This window comes from Leguminivora glycinivorella, chromosome 8 (assembly GCF_023078275.1).
Source record: "Leguminivora glycinivorella isolate SPB_JAAS2020 chromosome 8, LegGlyc_1.1, whole genome shotgun sequence".
NCBI lineage: Eukaryota > Metazoa > Arthropoda > Insecta > Lepidoptera > Tortricidae > Leguminivora > Leguminivora glycinivorella.
The window spans coordinates 26,165,973-26,180,760 of NC_062978.1; the positions used below are offsets into that span (position 1 = coordinate 26,165,973).

At 37.9% G+C, this 14,788-nt stretch overlaps 1 protein-coding gene across 2 annotated transcripts in view; it reads right to left on the reverse strand.

The window, feature by feature from the left end:
- The window catches only part of LOC125228813 (synaptotagmin-5-like), an 88,391-nt gene that overhangs the window by 40,771 nt on the left and 32,832 nt on the right, over positions 1–14,788 (reverse strand). The window contains exon 1 of one of the 2 annotated variants that reach the window (XM_048133500.1): positions 1,564–1,670. The exons of the other annotated variant lie outside the window; for it this stretch is intronic. The gene's annotated coding sequence lies outside the window, so the exon portion shown is untranslated. Of the gene's footprint in view, positions 1–1,563; positions 1,671–14,788 lie in introns of those variants that run through there. 2 annotated transcript variants of the gene reach the window in all.

Consider the following 14,788-nt stretch of genomic DNA (forward strand, 5'->3'; position numbering starts at 1 on the left):
TTACTTCATTCATTTATTTTTTTTGTTTTTTGAGCAAAGCATCGGTGTATGTGACTTTAAATTTAGTACACATTTCCAATCCAATCAGATCTTTCAATTAGTTCTATGTCCAAATATGCATCGACAATTTGACATATTTGCGACATCAAGGTCAGTTAATAAACGTAAATGTATTTATACGGTTAATGCATTAAATTAATTCAATTGGAACTATGAAAACATTTTTAAGTTTAAATGTCAGAGTTCGTTGACGCAGACGAGCGCCACCTACGTAGTTGTAAGATCCCGCTACGACAGACGATGAGTGGGAGTTTGTTTTCTATTCAGCATACTAGTTATAGTACTAATTACTAAGCGAACACATAAGTAGTAAAGGACAAAATAAAATATGATTTTACTGTCACGCTCACTTTTAAACGTCGTATGTATTACATTATATTATGAGATCCGATGTGGCGTCACACGTTGTTTGTTCGACACTAGAACATAAATCTTTATTTTAATTTATTAGCTGTATTAATGCACACTGCAAACAAAAGCCCGTGAGCTTTGGAATATCAAATTAAAGCTATAGTTTACAAGAGCAAAATCTGAAATTCTGAGTTCTCCAGCAATCCATGTATAAAATGGCCTTGTTGTAAACATTGTTTTGGTTTTAAACCCCGTACGGAAAAATACGTATGCATTTTATCTGGTTAAATACGCGTCAACGTGTATGTGGGTGCGGAGTGGATCCGTTATCCGCGCCCGATAGAACTCAATAAATTGATCGACGCCCGGACCTTTACAATTATGAAAGTACCGCAGTGCTACTCCGATAGCTTGATGAGATTTCAATTGGCCCCAATTGGGGTGACGATGTTCGTGTCCCACGTTTGGGCGCCAATTTTGTGTCCCGCGTTGGGCGCCAAATTTAATTTACCTTCGCTTTAATAAAGTTTCCTCTATTATTATAAGAGGTACTATCGCATTGAGCCTGTACTATATAATGAATAGTGTAGAATACAGATAATATAGGCGCATTTAACTACAGCAAAATATACATATATTTAGCGCTTTAATGTCATTGACCTTGATGTCTAGCTTAAGTATCCACTTTATAAAATGAAACATTTCTTCGAGTAATACGTAATAAAAAGATAAGACGGTTAAGTCAGTCTTGTAAGTTGGGTGTGGAGCGGTATGAGCAAACTGTTGCGCCTAAAGTGCTCCCTCGATATTATCACGATGAGACTGGCTGTTTATTCAAATGAACATCTTATTTTATGCAGACTCTTCGCTGTGATTACAATATATAATTACAAATCAAGAGGTCAATTAAATAAATATCAAATATGAGGATAAGATAGGCATAACAATTTATTTGGAATACTTTAAGTAGGTATGTGAAATAATAAGTAAATTTGTAATTAACTTGACAACAATTAGGTAAATGAAAGCATTCAATTTTCTTTAAGATTACACTGTAAGACACTTAATACGTCTTACACTCTCACAACTAAACTCCGTGCAATGGAGAATCCGAGCGACTCAACCGAACTTTTTAAGATTTATGAACTGGACCTTATCTGATAAACACTAGTTTTGAGCACAGGATGGAAGAGATAGTTGAAGGTTATAGACACGTTAGGGTGTGTATGGTTCTGGGCCGGCACAAGGGTGCGATCGGCGCGGCGGAACGCGCACACTGGCGCCGCCCGGGGAGTGTTGTCAGCTTTTGGACGCGTTTATCCGAATTGGGATTACGGAAAGCGTTTTAATAACAATGTGGGCACAATTTTGTTGTTTCTTTAAATTGCCTTTCCTATTGAAAATTGAGAAAAACTTATTTTGATGCTTCAAGAAAATATATTACCTATTTTTTACAAGCTTTTATTTACTTTCACCTGTCCCGTTGTCTGTCTGTAATCAAATATTGCAAGGAATATTTGACCCATTTCCCGGTTTTCGGTTGAGCTGAAATTTTGCACACATATGACTGTAAAACACGTGATAATGCAATATTATGGTAAGTATAATGGAGATGATCTGATGATGGACTGGAATGGTGGCCATAGGAACTCTGTAATGAAATGTCGTATCCCCATCGAGTGGGTTTTTAGAAACGTCTCGGAGAGCAGTAGATGATTGTTGCAAGAAAAGTACAATCGTCGATAAAAGCTTGTACTATAAATTATTTTTTTTGCGAAAAATTTATTATTTGTACAGATGACTGATGGTGACTGAGATGACTTATACAAGACTGGGTTGGGGATAAATTGGAGCTTATCATAGAATACGAAGCCCCGGAAGCTATAACTCAATTCTGCCCTGGATTCATAAGCCACAGTTTATTCTTACATCAATGTTTGTGAGCTCCTTAAGGTCAGTCAGTTAAATATTTTTTTTCCATTGAGTCCACTCTAACTTATCTTGTGCTTTTACTAGTACAAGATGTAGCCATCCGTAGATTCTAGCACAGATACAGCTGTCGTCTAAATATTTAATTGCATACTGAGGGCCTTAGCTAAGACATCAAACACAACGTATTAATCGGTAATATCACTCATCCATATAAGTGCGACAAAGAGAGATCAGCGTTTCATACGCTCTACGATACAGTCACGGACCAATTGTTGATCCACTTCTGGCTTATTTTATACTGGAACATCATACCTTAACTATGCATAACTGTGAGTGGTCCAGTATAAAATGAGCTAGAAGTGTATCAACAATTAAAGTCCCTGGCCGTACGTTTACTATTCTGGTTTCCAAAAAGAATTCAATTTTAGTTTAAATAAAAAGAACATCCCAAAACAAGGTTGTTTCCAAATTGAATTATACATATTACAACGCAGCCCAAATTTCTGTCAAAATTTCCTCGAAAATTCGGGCGTGCTCGCGAGCTGGCAACGCCGCGCGACGGCGCATTTTGGCCGCGCGCCCCGCTCCTGGCGGGCGCAACAGGTCTAAGTATATAGGCACAGAAGGTCACAGCGCCTTGTTGAGCCAAGGGCGAGCTCTTATGCTTCTACTACTAGTAAGCCCCGAACTGAGACTTGGCTGAGAACTATAGATTAGATTAGATTAGATTTCTTTATTTCATGATAAAAATTACACTATAAATTTGCTACATGTCAAAATTATGTTTATCTTCTCATCATGATCGTCAAAAATTACATAATAAATTCCAAATAAAAATAATTGTGTCTCCCAAATGAGGATCGTCATTTACAAAGAAAGAAAATACACATGCCCAGCTAAATAAAATTAATAAATTAAGTTACAATATCATGAAATTATCACGAAGCAAGAAAATATTATATAACAGAGAAATATAGGTATAATTATATCATCGGTCATTAAAAATTCAAATCCATGTACTCATTTACAGAGTACATGGGGTTATCTAATAAAAGGTTTCTCAATTTGCGCTTAAATGCTTCGTCACATGGCTCATTTCTCAGATCGGCAGGTAAGTGCTCATAGTAAGTAGGGCCGATGACTCGAGGGTTCTTTCTTGAAAGTGCCATGCGACGGGGGACTGTTCTCAGATGGCCTGTAGATCGAAGCTGTTTGCCCGGAAAGTCTATGCGTGCAAATTGGGATATATTATGTCTAACATACAGCAGTACGTCGAACAGATATTGTGAGTAGTGCGTCATTATACGTTGAGAACCGAAGAGCTCTCTACAAGGGTACCTGTCTTTTACACCGGCAAGTGTACGTATTGCGCGTTTCTGCATTATAAGGACTCTTTTTGCATCAGTAGAATTGCCCCAGAGCAGTGAGCCGTATGCCATGATAGAATGGAAATGCGCAAAGTACACCTGCTTTAAGGCTTCTGCCGAAATAAGAGGCCTCAGTTTTCTCAACGCAAACGACGCACCACCCAACCGATCACAAAGATTGTCTACATGGCACTTCCAATTTAGAGTATTGTCGATCAGGAACCCTAGAAACTTACTCTCTTCGCACATGGTCATTGGAAAGTTAGCCATGCAAGGTGGTGGTTGAACCTTTCGACCAGAGAATAACATAACATTCGATTTGGAATAGTTAAGTAACACAAAAATTCTGTTGCTTGTAGCTTTCGTAATATTTGAAATCCATCCACCTCATAAAACAAAATAATTTCATAGAAACCCCTTGTATTTGAGACGTTATTTTGCAGTAGCCGCAAGCTATTAGGTACCTCGTAAAATCATTTTATATTCTGCTGAAGTATTCCCACCGTATACATAAGTGCTTTGATTCTAAGCTGTGTTTATATTTCCGAAATAAGTATTATTTCTACTTACTGAATGGCTACGATATTACATATGTCGTTCGGTTAATAAATTATGTCAATGTCAAGACTAACGTCTGTGCTTCAATGGGTCAATTGCAGAAAATTTGTACCTTTTGGATTTCGTAACGAAACTGATAAAATTTGTAACGAAACTGATAAAATAAAAACGTCTATGTAGTAGTAACATAGTATGGAAAAAGCCAATTTCGTCACATAACGAAATGTAAAATGTAGTTTTAAACGTCGGGTCTTTTCTTTCGGCTCCAGATGTCTATGAATCGCATATGTGTGAGCCAAAAACGTTAATTTGATCCATAAAAAAATGCATCTAGAGCTTTGTTGACCGATCGATATCTTGTTGCTTTGCATCTTAGAAATTTAGAGCTATATTTTTGTGCAGGCAGATTCTATCAAAAAAATCTTAACAGGTTTATTTTTAACTAAGAAACCGACCACATTGTAGTACAATTTAATTCATAGGATAAACATAGCCAAAAAGAAGAGATTTGCGAGAGTAGCGAAAAACTAAAATCTACCATCAAAAGGTTCATGTTCAACTTACCTACCTAAAGGTTCTATTACAAAATAGAAAGATTAAATACAGGTTGCTCAGTGAGAGATCCGCTCGGTTTTTTATTAAGTTGGTTAACCGACTAAAGTTCGCCAAAAAAGTATAGAAATGGAACAATATTTTTTTATTAACCCCTGACGCAAAAACGACGGTTTGTCTGTTTGTGTGTGTGTGTGTCTGTGGCATCATAGCGCCCAAACGGATGAACCGATTTAGATTTAGTTTTTTTTTGTTTGAAAGCGGAATTTAGTCGGGAGTGTATACTATACTTAGCCATGTTTCATGAAAATCGATTTTGAGATCACTATGTCGGGGGTTTTCCAAAATTTTAATTTTGTGGTTAGGTTAACATATCACAGCAAAACTTAACTGTTCTCATAGAAAAGTGTCAAAATAGTTGCAACATGCAAAACTGTTTACATGGCGGTGGCGCCCCTATTATTTTCTACTATTTTTTGCCAGGCTCTAAACTCTGACCCCGTGTAACCCGAAAATTTACAGATTATTTGTTTACGTTTTTATTACCTTAGAGTATGTATATATTCGCAAAGCGTTTGGAACGCCACCCTTGTAAAGACCCAGCGGCTATTAACTAAGGCATGATATGGATATAATCGGACAAAAGCGGAGGAACATTTTAGAAAGGTAAAGGTTTTGGGTGAAATGTATGTTAAGCTTCCTATGAGTTTAAATATTAGAAATAAGATACCTAATTTTAATTGAATATCCCAGTCGAATTTCATTTCAATTGTTGGTCAACGGTGCGTTTCGGTTTATAAATATTTAATTGTAGATGTGACGAATGACGACCTGCAATGGCTGCAAAGTATACAGCAAGTCGTCCTTTTTCAAATCCTATGAAATTTGATGAGCCAATTTTATTGGTTTTATAATTTTGTTACCTTTTTTTTTCAAAATTGGCGGAGACATGTGGCCATTCGCTGGGTCTTATTATGCCAATAGTGCAAGTTTAAGTTATTGCACAAAAAAAATCATAACCTCAAACTACATTTATTTTCGGTACTGACGGTACTTCTATCGTCTACGAATGTTAGGGGTCTACGCCTAACACCGTAGCGTAGCTACGGACTACGACCCTACGACAGACACATTAAGCACTATGTTGTCGGACTTGCCGGTCTGTTCTATACGGTCGGCATTTTAAATCGTATGACACTCTAGAACCCTGTCTTATTGACATCATATTTTATTTTAATGTTAAAAACTAAACTTAAGTCCTATCTATTAGAGGACAACTAGGAGTTAAAATAATTTAGATAAAAAAAAAAAGTTTAAATTAGTAATAAGTTATGTTTTTGTTTAATATCAAAACTGTATTTAAGTACCTATGTCTAGAACAATGAGCGCCTTTCGCCCTCAAACGTTTGGCGAGGATTCCTGTAGACTGTTAATTATAAGTTTTTTTTTGTGAATAAAAAAAAGATTAAAAAACAGAAACGTCCGCTCACGCTTCTAAACATTTTTACATTATAGGAAAAAAATACGCTTCCGATGGGACTTGAACCCGCATCCTCTGCAATCCGTGCAATGCTCGTAACCAATTGAGCTACGGAATCATGTTTAATGTGCCATGTAAGTCACTTTAATGTTTACTATGAAAAGGTTCTGCAGCATTCGCCCAGTGTTCATATTGGTTGACTAATGTGTATTACTGAATTAATGCAATGTCAAAAAATAACGATGTAAAAAAAAAAGAAAACTTGCTCCAACTACCTCATTTTTAGGGTTCCGTAGTCAACTAGGAACCCTTATAGTTTCGCCATGTCTGTCTGTCCGTCCGTCCGTCCGTCCGTCCGTCCGTCCGTCCGTCCGTCCGTCCGCGGACAATCTCAGTAACCGTTAGCACTAGAAAGCTGAAATTTGGTACCAATATGTATATCAATCACGCCGACAAAGTGCAAAAATAAAAAATGGAAAAAAATGTTTTATTAGGGTACCCCCCCTACATGTAAAGTGGGGGCTGATATTTTTTTTCATTCCAACCCCAACGTATGATATGTTGTTGGATAGGTATTTAAAAATTAATAAGGGTTTTCTAAAATCGTTTTTTGATAATATTAATATTTTCGGAAATAATCGCTCCTAAAGGAAAAAAAAGTGCGTCCCCCCCCCTCTAACTTTTGAACCATATGTTTAAAAAATATGAAAAAAATCACAAAAGTAGAACTTTATAAATACTTCCTAGGAAAATTGTTTTGAACTTGATAGGTTCAGTAGTTTTTGAGAAAAATACTGAAAACTACGGAACCCTACACTGAGCGTAGCCCGACACGCTCTTGGCCGGTTTTTTAAAGTTGGTTAAATATTGAAGGCGCCTCGTTGCATACATAGCTACAATACATTTAGAATTATACTCTAAAACGTGCGTACACAGTGGATTTTACTGAAGCGTGTTTCACTTCTTTGAGTTGTTATTCTAACTTTTGGTAAGTATATTTTATGATAACTCGCTCTCAAATTACAAAAAGCGGCCTAAAACGTGTACCTGTAAAGTTTACATTTGGATAGGGGAAGATCCCATTTTTGTGATTCCATTTCTTAAGGTTGTGGGTAAACATTTTGAAATAATAATTCAGAGTACAAAGGCGTTTTTTGCATAAATATCTGTGTCCATTGGATGCTGTTTTTCTAATAGTAAAATTCCACCCCACTTTTTTTGTAACATGGGTATTTTTACGACATTCATACTCAGAATCGCGAGGTCTTTTGATCCTGATAGGAGAAAAAGAATGTCCCAAGATTTCCAAACATTTTTCCAACCTTCCATTCCGTTACCACTGCCATACAAAATGTGTGAATAAATGGTAACGGAATGGGGAAAAAACCTTTGGACACTTTTTTCTCCTATTAGGATTGAAAGAGCACGCGATTCTGAGTGGAAACCACATAAAAATTTCGAAATCCAAAAAAGTGGGGGTGGGGGAGCAACTATGAAAAAAAAATGTGTGGCTACCGTGAGTTTCGAGTATAGATAATTCATTTCGACTGAGTAGCGTACAAACTCGTATACGATTCTCGCATACGTGTTTAGTTTACACGGAGACATAGAAACATCAAAGGCGAGGCGATTATCGCCTCCTCCCGTGCGATATCATACGCATAGTTTACATGATACGATATTTTTTCTCGTACTTCGATAATCGTACGTTCGAGGCCAGAAACTCGTACCATCTAAATGGGGCTTTATTTAACTAATACTAATACCTAAGTTACTACGTAAAACTCGGAAGATAGGTGCCACGCAACTACACAGGCGGGAGTAGTGATGTGCAAGTTGCGGAAACTTTCCAAAAAAATCTTAAATTTCTTGAAAAATTCACGAAACTTTCACGAAAAATAAAGGGAATTTAAATTTATGAAATGGAAAGTTTCCATCCATACAATTGTCCATACAAAGTGTGGAAAGTTTCCGAAGTTTTCCTATGTGAAAATTTCAGAATTTTGGAAACTTTCCGTCGGTATATCAGTAGGCGGGAACATGGCGCCCCTCGGCCACTTGTTCATTCGAATGAACGGCTAGCATGTAGGTAAGGTAGGTACTTAACGCGCGACCGCGAGCGAGTGACGTAGGCCTGATGATGTGTCAATTTTTAGAGAAAATGTCTCGTGATCATGTGACTACAGACTTTGACTCGGTCCGTCCCATCCCGTTCTAACGTCATCCAATATTATTTAAGTAATTAGAAAGGTCCTTTCCTCTTAATCATCGTCCTTTGCGTTATTCCGGAATTCGCTACGGCTCGTGAGAGCCTGGGGTCCGCTTTGACAACTAATCCCAAGATTTGGCGTAGACACTAGTTTTACGAAAGCGACGGCCATCTGCTTACCTTCCAACCCGAAGGGTAACTATGCCTTTTTCCCCTAAATAAAATAAAATATAAAAATGGAATTCTTCTATTTAAGGCGGCTTAGAATCATCAACATCCACTAATTAAAAGAAGAAAAAGCGTGAGATAGCTTGCCCATAAAAGCCATAGCTTAACGAGCCTCATTAAAAAGATATAGTTACCCTTCCAGCTTAATAAAAGCTGCTAAAAGATGCTTTTGCAAGTGCATGGGCTAAACAATCGGCCAAGAGCATGTCGGGCCATGCTCAGAGCCAGATGGCTTATAGTAGCTAAGTTCGGAGTTCCTATTTGGTCTGTTATAAATCTTATAACATTGTGTGAAAGGGACAGCGCGATGATATTATGCTGTCCCTGTCACACAGTGTTATAAAACATTTTTTCTACTCCCGAACTGTTATTCATCATTTACAGGGTCGTGTATAGATCTTTAAAACCCTACATAAAAGTCTATTCCCCAAAGCCAGCGTGCACTGCAAAAATGAGTCTGAGGTGCTAATATGAAGATAACAAGCAAAATACTGTTAGAGTCAGATTAGCATTTTTCAGTTATGAAACACCTTTGCAAGTTGTAAGTAAAGGACATAATTTCATTTCATAGTAGTTTGACAAGTTCTCGCTGCAAAGTTAGCTTAGTCTGACTATGAAAGAGTGATACTTATGTCACAAGTATTGTTCGAATCGGGTTGAGCAACAAGTACGGATCGACCAGTGACGCACGCCGCTCCCCAGCTCATAGTGTTGCCAGTATACGCGAAAATCCATACTTAATATTATAAATAGGAAAGTGTGTGTGTCTGTTTGTTTGTCCGTCTTTCACGGCAAAACGGAGCGACGAATTGACTTGATTTTTTAAGTGGATATAGTTGAAGGGATGGAAAGTGCCGCATAGGCTACTTTTGTCTCTTTCTAACGCGAGCGAAACCGCGGGCAAAAGCTAGTTAGTATAAGTATAATATAAATCAACCAAACCTGCATTGCTGGCGTCGGCGGGAGGACTGCCAGGCTCAAATTGGAAAGGGCTGGTCACGTCTGCCGCATGCACTCTGACAGGAGGGCTAGTGTTCCAATTGGATGCCACAAATAGAGCGCGGACGCGGCAGGCCCAGAAGGAGATGGAGGGACGACCTAGACAACTTTCTCACTAACTGGCCGGAAGAAGCACTAAACCAGGAGTCATGGAGGTCATGGGGAGAGGTCTTTGCCCAGCAGTGGGAGACCATTATAGGCTTGTAAAAAAAATTGAAAATTAAAGGAAAAATGTAAAAAAATCACACCTCCGGCAGAGATCGAACTACGACCTGCATTACCGGTGCAGCAGACCAGTTTAGCCGCAAAGATTTGGTGTAGACACTGGTTTTACGAAAACCATAGGACGAATATTGGGATTAGTCCTCTTTTTCTCACGATTTTCGGTGCACTGGCAAATATCAAATGGCATTTTGCACGTAAGTTCAGAAAAACACATTTATTTAAAAAAAACCTATTCGGCTTTTTTAATTTTTACTTCTAACTGAACCGATTACGCCGATCTCATTTTTAGTTTTTTTTAAGACTGCGATTCAAAAATGATGTAAAAAATCCAGAAAATTCCGGAATTATTTACAAAAGTATGGCAAACTCGCTCGAAATCGTTCGGAGGCACATCTCCAAATTTATTTAGTAGTAGTTATTTGTTTAGTAGTAGTAGTTTATTTTATTACAGTTACATTTTCAACGCTATAGGAAAATATATGTGGAGTTATCTAGCAAAAGGTACCACGGCGTCGTTTATGCATTATGCATTAGTAGAAGCTTTAACATGTTGTTTGTATAAAGAAAGGATTCGTTAGGCCGTTTTCACATTATCCGATCCGACATCGGATGTCGGAAGGACCTCAATAGAAAAAATCCAAGATGGCGCCTGTAATGTATGGGATATCGGTCCGACATCCGATATCGGATGGGATAATGTGAAAACGCACGTTATTTGAAAAGGTAATTGTATATTTTGCAGATTTGTACCTAACTATAGTGTCCATTTGTGGACCCTGGGTTCGTAGCTAGCTATCTCTGTCGCTCTTCCATATTGGCGCGACAGAGCCAGACTGCGTTTCAATCGGCGTCTAGCGTCAACGATTGTCAATTTGGCTATGGTTGCTGGATTGAAAAGGGAGAATTAAATATTAAACAGCCATTTCTCGACATAATGTTGCAATGCACTGCACTGCAATATCACAAGTTTATTTTCTGTTATCACCTGTCTTGCTAAGAGTACCTACTGAAGCTTGAGCAATAATTGCCACAATAATTTTTAAGAAAAAAAAACCGTCGCCTTTCGGGTTCTGGTGAAAGCTACTTGCGAATGTTGGATTATGTAGAAATGTGTAAGTATTTTTTAAAACTGTTTTTAATGCTTTAATTATTAGATGGCAACACAAATGACACACGAAATATACGTATAACGTTAAGGTTTGAGGAGTTTCCTTAATTCCTCATGAATCCGATTGATTATATTATAAGAAATCGAAGCTTGACAAACTTTGACTTCAAAACTTATGCTTAACAAACATAACTAAATAAATGTCACTGTTCTGAACTTCAATGCATGCTTTTCTTACAAAAATACCAAAGTCACTGTGAGTGTGCCGTTCAGGTTTGAGGAGTTTGGTTCTGGCCATCATCAGCAGTTCCACTGCACCAAATGTCACTGTTCTGGACGAAAGTGCATACTGTTCTTATAAAAATACCAAAGTCACTATAAGCGTGCCGTTCAGATTTGAGGAGTTCGGTTCTGACCATCATCAGAAATTCCACTGCACCAAATGTCACTGTTCTGGACGAAAGTGCATGCTGTTCTTATAAAAATGGCAAAGTCACTATAAGCGTGCCGTTCAGATTTGAGGAGTTTGGTTCTGGCCATCATCAGCAGTTCCACTGCACCAAATGTCACTGTTCTGGACGAAAGTGCATGCTGTTCTTATAAAAATACCAAAGTCACTATAAGCGTGCCGTTCAGATTTGAGGAGTTCGGTTCTGACCATCATCAGAAATTCCACTGCACCAAATGTCACTGTTCTGGACGAAAGTGCATGCTGTTCGTATAAAAATACCAAAGTCACTATAAGCGTGCCGTTCAGATTTGAAGAGTTCCGTTCTGGCCATCATCAGCAGTTCCACTGCACCAAATGTCACTGTTCCGTACCTAAATGCATGCTGTTCCTTTAAAAACACAAAAATCACCATATGTATGCCTTTCAGATTTGAGGAGTTCCCTCGATTTCTCCAGGATCCCATCATCAGAACTGGGTTCTGAGAAAAATGGGACCAATCTGTATGCATATACATTCAACCAAAAAAAAAATTTTCAAAATCGGTCCAGTAACGACGGAGATATCGAGGAACAAACATAAAAAAAAAAAAAAAAAAAAAAAAAAAAACATACAGACGACTTGATAACCGTCCTTCTTGAGATATGAGGCGACGGTTAAAAAATAGGCAAATTTGGAAAAAGTAACGGCTCATCGGCCAATTGTCTTCACAAAACGCTTGTCTTCACTTTACATACAATTTCGCACCATTTTTTGTGCCATGATTTGCTTGACCGTCAATATTTAGTATGCTTTTGGTACCCTTGTTCAAGTTACAGTGGCAATGGCGCTAAACTCAATTTGCTTGGGCTCGCGGCAAAATGAAAATCTTTGGAAGTAATTTGGGTTAAATTTTAAATAACACTGTTCAAGCTACTGTGCCCCCGGTTATTTTAGAGTTTTAAATATAATACCCCCTAGCCTACCTTTCTGGAAAAGAGGCGTTATTGTATGTATGTACCTATATGGGTATAAATGTGAGTGTGTTTAGTAAAACGCATTGCTGGGCATTAACTCGTTAATCCGTTAATCGTTAATTAACGAAGTTAACATTTCGATTAACGGATTAACTTTTAAGTTAACTTTAAAAAGTGTTAACGGATTCGTTAACTTCCGTTAAATTTATCCTAGTCCGTTAATCGTTAATCTAGCATGGCAGGCGCCAGCGGCGCAGCGAAAAACACGTTGTGAACGCTACTGAAAAAACCCGATGTCGATCGTTAAAAATACGAAATTATATATAAGCTAGTATTGTTCTCTTCGCTTCGCTTTTTACCAACATTGACTCAGTGAATCCTAGGTTTTTACCATGGCGATTGTGTCAGGGCCGCTAATTGGAGCATAATTTATGACCACATTCACTTCAAAACGATAATTTGTGAATGTGCACTGGAAAACGTCCCACTTTGTCGAATGCTATAAAGCCACTTTGTCAGTATATTCATATAAATATACAAGTAAATCTCGCGTTAATGGTAACCAACACAGTGGGACGTTTTAATAAACACACTCACATTTGTTAACATTTCGTTTTGACCTATCAGGGATATTTTGAGAGGCTTTGCTGTACCTACTGAACAGTAACAATACAATAAATATAATGGATTATTGATGCAAGTAAAATTCAAGTTTTATCACGTGTTAACGGATTATCGATTAACTTTAACTTCCGTTAAATTTGTAGAAATGTATCGCTTTAACGATTAACGAAGTTAACTTTTTTAGTAACGGATTAACGATTATCGAAGTTAACTATTTGATTAACGGTGCCCAGCTATGGTAAAACGTCCCACTTTGTCGGTTACCATGAACGCGAGATTTACTTGTATCTTTATATGAATAAACTGACAAAGCGGCTTTATAGCAATCGACAAAATGGGACGTTTTGCCGTGCACACTCACAAATGTACATGACATACACTCACGCTTCTATTCCCAAATGGGGTGAAAGGTCAGAGCCGCTCTTAAAAATTAAGGGCCTAGCCGGTTTTAAGCTTATATTTGAGAAACTATACATCATATAGACTAGTGTTCTGTACTAGCACACCTCGGACACTGGCGATCAAATACAAAAGAGGCGCGTTCCTAGCACACATTCTAAGCTCGTGTAGGTGAACACGTACTATGTTTGTATGAGTAATATATGACAGGTCGACTGCTCGCCTTTTTGACAGGCAGTAACTGTGAGGTAACCGAGAGGGGGTGGGCGGCACTTTCAGCGGGGAGCGGGAGTGGCCATACTGTACGATAGTACTCTTTATTATACTGTGGTACTAGGTACCTTCATATAGAAATCCATTGTAAGAACAAACAGTTGGTCGATCAACGGAACAGACGAATAGGATGTAGGTTTTTAGGTCAAGTATGCAGAAAGTACAATAATTACTCCAGAATGAAAAGATTACATCCCTGTCCCGAAGGCAACCAAAAAATCAACCTAACACGTTTGCCTTAAAGCTTGTAATCGGTTGGCAACGGGTATGAAATGTGTTTATCGGTTCTCGCCAAATTCCATTTAAACGGTCCAAGGGCTCTTAGAGAAATTAAACCTTAATAATTTGCATTTGAGACACGCTCATAAAGACAGACGGACAAACTAGTTGTTTTTATAGATATTTAATAGTGTAACATTTTAAAAACTAGGTTAAATACCCTTAGGTATAAGTAATAAGTACAAGGACTTTTATTTTCAGCAAGCTGACACTCATTGCTGGGCATTTACAGAATTTGGGACCCCCCCAATTAGCGAAAGTTGTTAACAAAAATTAACTCACTGTCAGTTTTGTGACGATAACTAAGCATGAAATTTCAATAAAAACGTTGGTTTCGTGTTAATTACATAAACTTTAACCGAAAATCTACATTCAGAATGTGAAAAAAGTAAATTTTTAGAATGATTAATTGTTACACACTAAGTGTTAACAACTTTTGCTAATTGGGGCCCAAATTCTAAAAATGCCCAGCAGGGACGAAGCGAAGAAAAAAACACGAAATATCTAACATTCATTGCCCAATTAGTTTCATGCATCAATTCGTCATAATAAATATTACAGGACATTCTTACACATATATTGACCGGGATATAGACCGTGGTTAACTTTTTGATTTTTGTCGAGCTCCCATCCTTTTCCATTCGAACCCAGGACCGCGGCTTAGCAGGTAAACTCACTAACGACTAGGCCAAACCGGTCTTCATGAAGTAGGTACCAGTGGCGGCTGGTGAAAATTTCTG